We start from the raw sequence: 8,661 nt of genomic DNA, 5'->3' as shown, positions 1-8,661 counted from the left end.
TTAAAAACCGCCTTACTATACATGGTCGTTTAAAAAAAAACAAAAAACGCCTTACTATACATGGTCGTTTAAAAAAATCCCTTACTATACATGGTCGTTTAAAAAAAAACAAAAAATAACGCCTCACTATACATGGTCTTTTTAAAAAAAAAAAACGCCTTACTATACATGGTTGTTTAAAAAAAAACGCCTTACTATACATGGTCGTTTAAAAAACAAACAAAAAATAACGCCTCACTATACATGGTCTTTTAAAAAAAAAAAAAACGCCTTACTATACATGGTTGTTTAAAAAAAAACGCCTTACTATACATGGTCATTTAAAAAAATGCCTTACTATACATGGCCGTTTAAAAAAAAATAAAAATGCCTTACTATACATGGCCGTTTAAAAAAAATGCATTACTATACATGGTCGTTTAAAAAAAAAAACGCCTTACTATACATGGTCGTTTAAAAAAAAAAAAAAAACGCCTTACTATACATGGTCGTTTAAAAAAAAAAAAAAAAACGCCTTACTATACATGGCCGTTAAAAAAAAAAAAAGCCTTACTATACATGGTCGTTTAAAAACAAAAATGCCTTACTATACATGGCCGTTTAAAGGTACACTCAGTATTATACAGTGGCATCTAGTGGTGAAATAATAAATCATTCGGAAAAAAAAAACAATTGTTTGTGTTAGTAGTATGTAAAAAGATATGTTGTATCGCATAAACGTACTTTTTTAAAATATAACGGTTAGTCTAGAAATCGCAAATTATCTTACATGTCCGCGCCTCGCCTGCTAGTGTCTGCCATGTTTCGCCGCCATCTTTCTGCTACGGGTGCCGTCAAAGACAAATTTCAGCGCTCCATTTCTTAACGCGTTTTTGGAACGCACTTCCGGTTTGTATGGCGACCGCATGTCCACGAAGAAGAAGAGTTTCCGGTCCCCGAAGAGAGCATTATCAAGCATCACACTTACTTTGGGAATTTATTTTATTTCAGCGCGACAAAACAAGAGTTTATATTGTAGCCGCATTTGCCAGATGGAGAGAAATGAGGAACAGACTAGGTTTGGGACGTGCCGGTGCCTTCGACTGCTTTCTACTTGACCGGTAAGTAAGAGTACATTTGTGTTTACGTTTTGAGAGCGAGAGAAAAAGTATACACTGTACTAATTAATACGATGTTCGTACCTTTGTTTTACGATCACTGTAGCTGTTGATTAGCAACTCCGCACCACTCGAACGATTTCGTTATGTAGCTACTTGCTTTGAAAAAAAAAAAAGATTCCCGCTGGCACGTTATATTTAGAGTAAATGCGCAAGTTATTGTGTAATGTAATGTAACTGTGATTTCGGAGGTATATTTGCCCATAACTTCAATAGAGAATCTAAAGCATACTGTATTAGTGGAGGAGTTGAAAATGATTTTCGTTGTGGTTGGTGAAAATAGGGTTCTCGAAATTAATTTTCGGCAGGGAATAACTTTCTGGACTTAAATGCTGGCTGTACCGTAAGCACTGCTAGAGTCTGAACTCTCTCACTCAAGTGTGTACTGGTCCATTGTGTAATTGGGTGCACAAGAATTTACAGGCTGCCACGTTTTCCACGGAAATTCGACAAGCAAGCAGCCTTTGCATATTCTATGCAGTATGCAGTCAAGTTACTTTTATCTAGCTAATACAATGTTTTGGGCCCAAAAACTAAAGATCTTACCTCTATTTTGGGGGCTTTGTTGGAAAGTTGGTGACATATAGTAGTATCATCAATTATTCTATTTTATTTTATAATTGTGTTTTTGTTTGTGTCACACTAGATCAACAGCCAAACTTGAGGGGTTCCAGAACCATATTCTGATGTATACAAGCATTCATGCACCGTTTAAATACATCACCGACCTGCAAGAAAAAAAAATATCAAGGGGAGAGTCAGCAGCCATATTGGAATGCCCCGAATGAGGACACTTGAATGGAGGACCCCAGAAGGCTTCGGTGTTGTACCACCAGTATCTCCACCTACCATATCTGAGCTGCAACAAACTGAAGTCAGCCGACGTCTTGGTATGTCATTTACATATGGACGGCATTGCACACTACATGAACTTTTTGTGTGAAGCAATACGGAATGGTCACATGTACAAGCACCACTTGTTTTACACAGGACCTGCTGACCAGGTGTCTGAAGCCATGGAGTGACTCCTCCCTCACTTTCCTCAGCAAGCCTTTGAAGAATATGATATCATCGTTGGTGGGAACATGCCCTCACTCCATAACATGTACTTGTGCAGTCAAGGAGCATGTCAAACTTAATAAAACCAGCAAACATTGAAGTGACTTCATTTTTACTGCAGTCTGTTCACACAATCAATGGACAAGCCTTCCTTAATTTTGCCCCAATAACATCATAGAGTAGGCGAAAAGTAGTGTTACAGATCATACTGTGTTCGGGAGAGTTTGAGGAATGTTGCAATGTTAATGGGGGGCAATGTCAGCACACACACACACACACACACACAAAAAAAACCATCATGGTATTGAGTTAATCAGATATTTTAGCTGTGTACAACACATACCTGCTCTGTAACACTACTTTTGGCCCAAACCTGTATGTCTATTTTCCATATTTTGAAATGCACAGCGTATTGGTAAAATTCTGGAACAACTGCAATTCATGTAGCTCATTATATTCTAACAGCATTTTTTTTTTTTTTTAGTTAATATGTTCATTTCATGTAGACTTTTATTTTACTTTATTTTATTCATTCATTTTCATGTACTGTACCTTACATTCATTGGCCAATGAAGAATTCCTTGTCATTGCAAGCATTTATAATAATTCTCCAGGCTTTTGATGTTTTACATTTCTGGTCATGTAAAATAGTGTTAGGTTAGGTGTCGAATGAACACTGCATGTTGACGCCAAAGGAAATAGTATTTTTTTAGTTATTCAAAATGTACAAATTAACACACAACAACAATATACAAGTTATACAAACTACAACAACAAGTGTCAGACATGGACTAATTATATGCCAGGTAAAAAACCTTTGTATTGTCCTCAAGGATCTGGGAAAGTGTCACTTATTTGCTACAAGTCCACCAAGGTGCTGCAGTCTGGGATCCAGGTACAGGAAATCATGGTGGTGCTGATGTGGGATCCAGGTACAGGAAATCATGGTGGTGCTGATGTGTCAAAAAGTATTTCTTGGTGTCAGTCTATCAGCTGGACTTGGATATCTTCATGTTCCTCCATGGTCATTTCCTGTACGAGTCTCTGCAAGAAGGTAACAATTGTATGTCAGATGAGGTACCAAACAATGAACTGAAAGTCACTGAGCCAATGAAGTACATTATTACATGAGCAAGACTATTTGTGAAAGCCATGTAAATTCCTGCACATCGAAGTACAAGGAAGCTGTTGTATCTTCAATCAAAACTAATTAAGTTGCTTAGTGATATTTATTAGGTAAAATTGTTCAACATGGTGACAAATCGATATCTGAGTAAAGGGTTTCAAATGTTTTTGTAAGCAGCACTTTTCTGAGTGGTTAGTAGCAACAAGACACGGGGGGGTTACGAGTCTGAGTTGCAGATGTGTCGTTCAGTTAACACCATTATTTTTGCACGATATACTAAACATATCAGCAAACTATGTAATCTAAATACCACATATTCCAAGCAAAGGTATGTTTTGAGCCATTCACATGCATGCTCGAATGGAATTATTTTTCCATGATGACATAATTGTACGTTACGAGGCACCGCGTTCTCTTCCTCGTCGTCTCTCTCGCCCCCTTTGAGATGGTCCACATGTCTATAAAACGTATAACATAACTGTGTGTTCTCTGTTGCATGGTTTAGTTACACTAACAAATATGAACATAGATAGCCATTATCATTAGCTGACGTACAGTATTTCCAAACAATGCCGACAAAAATATTAATTCTGAAATTAAATGACTAAATCACAATTATTAGGGATCTGTACAGTATGTCTAACAAATGCAATTCACTTACGTCATCACTCGAGGGAATACCAGAAGTTGTTTGCGTTCTGTTCCGGTGAAATTGGTGGTAGGCTGTTGAAGTAGGGTCTCTCTGGGACGCCGTAGTTCGTGTGCTTAAAATCATTGCATTATCTTGTTTGACCGATAGATGGCGGTCGTGAGCTACACACTGGGGCTTTAAAAAAAAAAACGCCTTACTATACATGGTCATTTAAAAAAAAAAAGTGCCTTACTATACATGGCCGTTTAAAAAAAAACACAAAAAAAACACGCCTTACTATACATGGTCGTTTAAAAAAAATGCATTACTATACATGGTCGTTTAAAAAAAAACAAAAAAAAACGCCTTACTATACATGGTCGTTAAAAAAAAAAAAAAAAAAAAAAAAAGAAAGATGCCTTACTATACATGGTCGTTTAAAAAAAATGCATTACTATACATGGTCGTTTAAAAAAAAAAAAAAAAAAACGCCTTACTATACATGGTTGTTTAAAAAAAAACGCCTTACTATACATGGTCATTTAAAAAAATGCCTTACTATACATGGCCGTTTAAAAAAAAAAAAAATGCCTTACTATACATGGCCGTTTAAAAAAATGCATTACTATACATGGTCGTTTAAAAAAAAAAACGCCTTACTATACATGGTCGTTTAAAAAAAAAAAAAAAACGCCTTACTATACATGGTCGTTTAAAAAAAAAACGCCTTACTATACATGGCCGTTAAAAAAAACTAAAAAAAACGCCTTACTATACATGGCCGTTAAAAAAAAAAAAAAAACGGCTTACTACATATGGTCGTTTAAAAAAAAAAAAACGCCTTACTATACATGGCCGTTAAAAAAAATGCCTTACTATACATGGCCGTTTAAAAAAAAAAAAAAAACACGCCTTACTATACATGGTCTTTTTTTTTTTTTTAAACGGCTTACTATACATGGTCGTTTAAAAAAAAAACAAAAAAAAACGCCTTACTATACATGGTCATTTAAAAAAAAAATGCCTTACTATACATGGCCGTTTAAAAAAAAAAAAAAAACACGCCTTACTATACATGGTCTTTTTTAAAAAAAACGCTGTCGTTTAAAAAAAAACAAAAAAACGCCTTACTATACATGGTCATTTAAAAAAAAAATGCCTTACTATACATGGCAGTTTAAAAAAAAAAAAAAAAACACGCCTTACTATACATGGTCTTTTTAAAAAAAACGCTGTCGTTTAAAAAAAAACAAAAAAACGCCTTACTATACATGGTCGTTTAAAAAAATGCCTTACTATACGTGGTCGTTTAAAAAAATGCCTTACTATGCATATTCGTTTAAAAAAAAAAAAAAAACGCCTCACTATACATGGTCTTTTTTAAAAAAAAAAACGCCTTACTATACATGGTCGTTTAAAAAAAAAAAACGTCTTACTATACATGGTTGTTTAAAAAAATGCCTTACTATACATGGCCGTTAAAAACAAAAAAACAAAAAAAAAACGCCTTACTATACATGGCTGTTAAAAAAAATGCCTTCCTATACATGGTCGTTTAAAAAAAAAAAAAAAAAACGCCTTACTATACATGGTCGTTTAAAAAAAAAAAAACGCCTTACTATACATGGTCGTTTAAAAAAAAAAACGCCTTATTATACATGGCCGTTAAAAAAAAAGCCTTACTATACATGGTCTTTTTAAAAAAAAAAAAAAAAACGCCTTACTATACCTGGTTGTTTAAAGAAAAACGCCTTACTATACATGGTCGTTTAAAAAAAAAAAAAAAACGCCTTACTACACATGGTCGTTTAAAAAAAAAAAAAAAAAAACCCTTACTATACATGGTTGTTTAAAAAAATGCCTTACTATACATGGTCGTTTAAAAAAATGCCTTACTATACATGGCCGTTAAAAAAAAAAAAAAAAAAAAAAAAAAAAAAAAAAACGCCTTACTATACATGGTCATTTAAAAAAAAAAGTGCCTTACTATACATGGCCGTTTAAAAAAAAAAAAAAAAAAAAACACGCCTTACTATACATGGTCGTTTAAAAAAAATGCATTACTATACATGGTCGTTTAAAAAAAAACAAAAAAAAACGCCTTACTATACATGGTCGTTTAAAAAAAAAAACCCGCCTTACTATACATGGCCGTTTAAAAAAAAAAAACGTCTTACTATACATGGTTGTTTAAAAAAAATGCCTTATTATACATGGCCGTTAAAAACAAAAAAACAAAAAAAAAACGCCTTACTATACATGGCTGTTAAAAAAAATGCCTTCCTATACATGGTCGTTTAAAAAAAAAAAAAAAAACGCCTTACTATACATGGTCGTTTAAAAAAAAAAAAACGCCTTACTATACATGGTCGTTTAAAAAAAAAAAAAAAACGCCTTACTACACATGGTCGTTTTAAAAAAAAACAAAAAAAAACCTTACTATACATGGTTGTTTAAAAAAAAACAAAAAAACGCCTTACTATACATGGTCGTTTAAAAAAATGCCTCACTATACATGGTCTTTTTAAAAAAATGCATTACTATACATGGTCGTTTAAAAAAAAAAAAAAAAAAAAAAAAAAAAAACACGCCTTACTATACATGGTCGTTTTAAAAAAATGCATTACTATACATGGTCATTTAAAAAAAAAAAATGCCTTACTATACATGGCCGTTTAAAAAAAACAAAAAAAAAACACGCCTCACTATACATGGTCTTTTTAAAAAAAAAAACGCCTTACTATACATGGCCGTTTTAAAAAAAAAAAAATGCCTTACTATACATGGCCGTTAAAAAAAAAAAAAAAAAAAAAACGCCTTACTATACATGGTTGTTTAAAAAAACAAAAACAAAAAACTCCTTACTATACATGGTCGTTTAAAAAAATGCCTTACTATACATGGTCGTTTTAAAAAAAAACAAAAAACGCCTTACTATACATGGTCGTTTAAAAAAATTGCCTTACTATACATGGTCGTCTAAGAAAAACAATGCCTTACTATACATGGCCATTTAAAAAAGAAAAAAAACAAAAAAACAAAAACGCCTTACTATACATGGTCGTTTAAAAAAAAAATGCCTTACTATACATGGCCGTTTAAAAAAAACACAAAAAAAACACGCCTTACTATACATGGTCGTTTAAAAAAAAAAAAAACGCCTTACTATACATGGTCGTTTAAAAAAAAAAACGCCTTACTATACATGGTCGTTTAAAAAAAAAAAAAAAGCCTTATTATACATGGCCGTTTAAAAAAAAAAAAAAACACGCCTTACTATACATGGTCTTTTTTTTTAAAAACCGCCTTACTATACATGGTCTTTTTTAAAAAAAACGCTGTCGTTTAAAAAAAAACAAAAAAACGCCTTACTATACATGGTCATTTAAAAAAAAAATGCCTTACTATACATGGCAGTTTAAAAAAAAAAAAAAAACACGCCTTACTATACATGGTCTTTTTTAAAAAAACGCTGTCGTTTAAAAAAAAACAAAAAAACGCCTTACTATACATGGTCGTTTAAAAAAATGCCTTACTATACGTGGTCGTTTAAAAAAATGCCTTACTATGCATATTCGTTTAAAAAAAAAAAAAAAACGCCTCACTATACATGGTCTTTTTTAAAAAAAAAAACGCCTTACTATACATGGTCGTTTAAAAAAAAAAAACGTCTTACTATACATGGTTGTTTAAAAAAATGCCTTACTATACATGGCCGTTAAAAACAAAAAAACAAAAAAAAAACGCCTTACTATACATGGCTGTTAAAAAAAATGCCTTCCTATACATGGTCGTTTAAAAAAAAAAAAAAAAACGCCTTACTATACATGGTCGTTTAAAAAAAAAAAAACGCCTTACTATACATGGTCGTTTAAAAAAAAAACGCCTTATTATACATGGCCGTTAAAAAAAAAGCCTTACTATACATGGTCTTTTTTAAAAAAAAAAAAAAAACGCCTTACTATACCTGGTTGTTTAAAGAAAAACGCCTTACTATACATGGTCGTTTAAAAAAAAAAAAAAAACGCCTTACTACACATGGTCGTTTTAAAAAAAAACAAAAAAAAACCTTACTATACATGGTTGTTTAAAAAAATGCCTTACTATACATGGTCGTTTAAAAAAATGCCTTACTATACATGGCCGTTAAAAAAAAAAAAAAAAAAAAAAAAAAAACCGCCTTACTATACATGGTCATTTAAAAAAAAAAGTGCCTTACTATACATGGCCGTTTAAAAAAAAAAAAAAAAAAAAACACGCCTTACTATACATGGTCGTTTAAAAAAAATGCATTACTATACATGGTCGTTTAAAAAAAAACAAAAAAAAACGCCTTACTATACATGGTCGTTTAAAAAAAAAAACCCGCCTTACTATACATGGTCATTTAAAAAAATGCCTTTCTATACATGGCCGTTAAAAAAAAAAAAAAAAAAAACGCCTTACTATACATGGTCGTTTAAAAAAAATGCATTACTATACATGGTCGTTTAAAAAAAAACAAAAAAAAACGCCTTACTATACATGGTCGTTAAAAAAAAAAAAAAAAAAAAAAAAAAAAGATGCCTTACTATACATGGCCGTTTAAAAAAAAAAAAAAAAAAGATGCCTTACTATACATGGCCGTTTAAAAAAAACAAAAAAAAAACACGCCTTACTATACATGGTCTTTTTTTTTTAAAAACGCC

At 32.0% G+C, this 8,661-nt stretch overlaps 1 long non-coding RNA gene across 1 annotated transcript; it reads left to right on the top strand.

Annotated features, from left to right (window-relative positions):
• The first annotated feature begins 611 nt into the window (after positions 1-611).
• Positions 612-4,166, top strand: LOC144006796 (uncharacterized). The gene is made up of 3 exons (XR_013279945.1): positions 612-1,100; positions 1,804-2,047; positions 2,148-4,166. It is a non-coding gene; the product is annotated as an uncharacterized LOC144006796 (long non-coding RNA).
• The last annotated feature ends 4,495 nt before the right edge of the window (positions 4,167-8,661 follow it).

This window comes from Festucalex cinctus, chromosome 18 (assembly GCF_051991245.1).
Source record: "Festucalex cinctus isolate MCC-2025b chromosome 18, RoL_Fcin_1.0, whole genome shotgun sequence".
Taxonomy (NCBI): Eukaryota; Metazoa; Chordata; class Actinopteri; order Syngnathiformes; family Syngnathidae; genus Festucalex; species Festucalex cinctus.
This window is presented reverse-complemented; position numbering and strand designations above follow the sequence as displayed.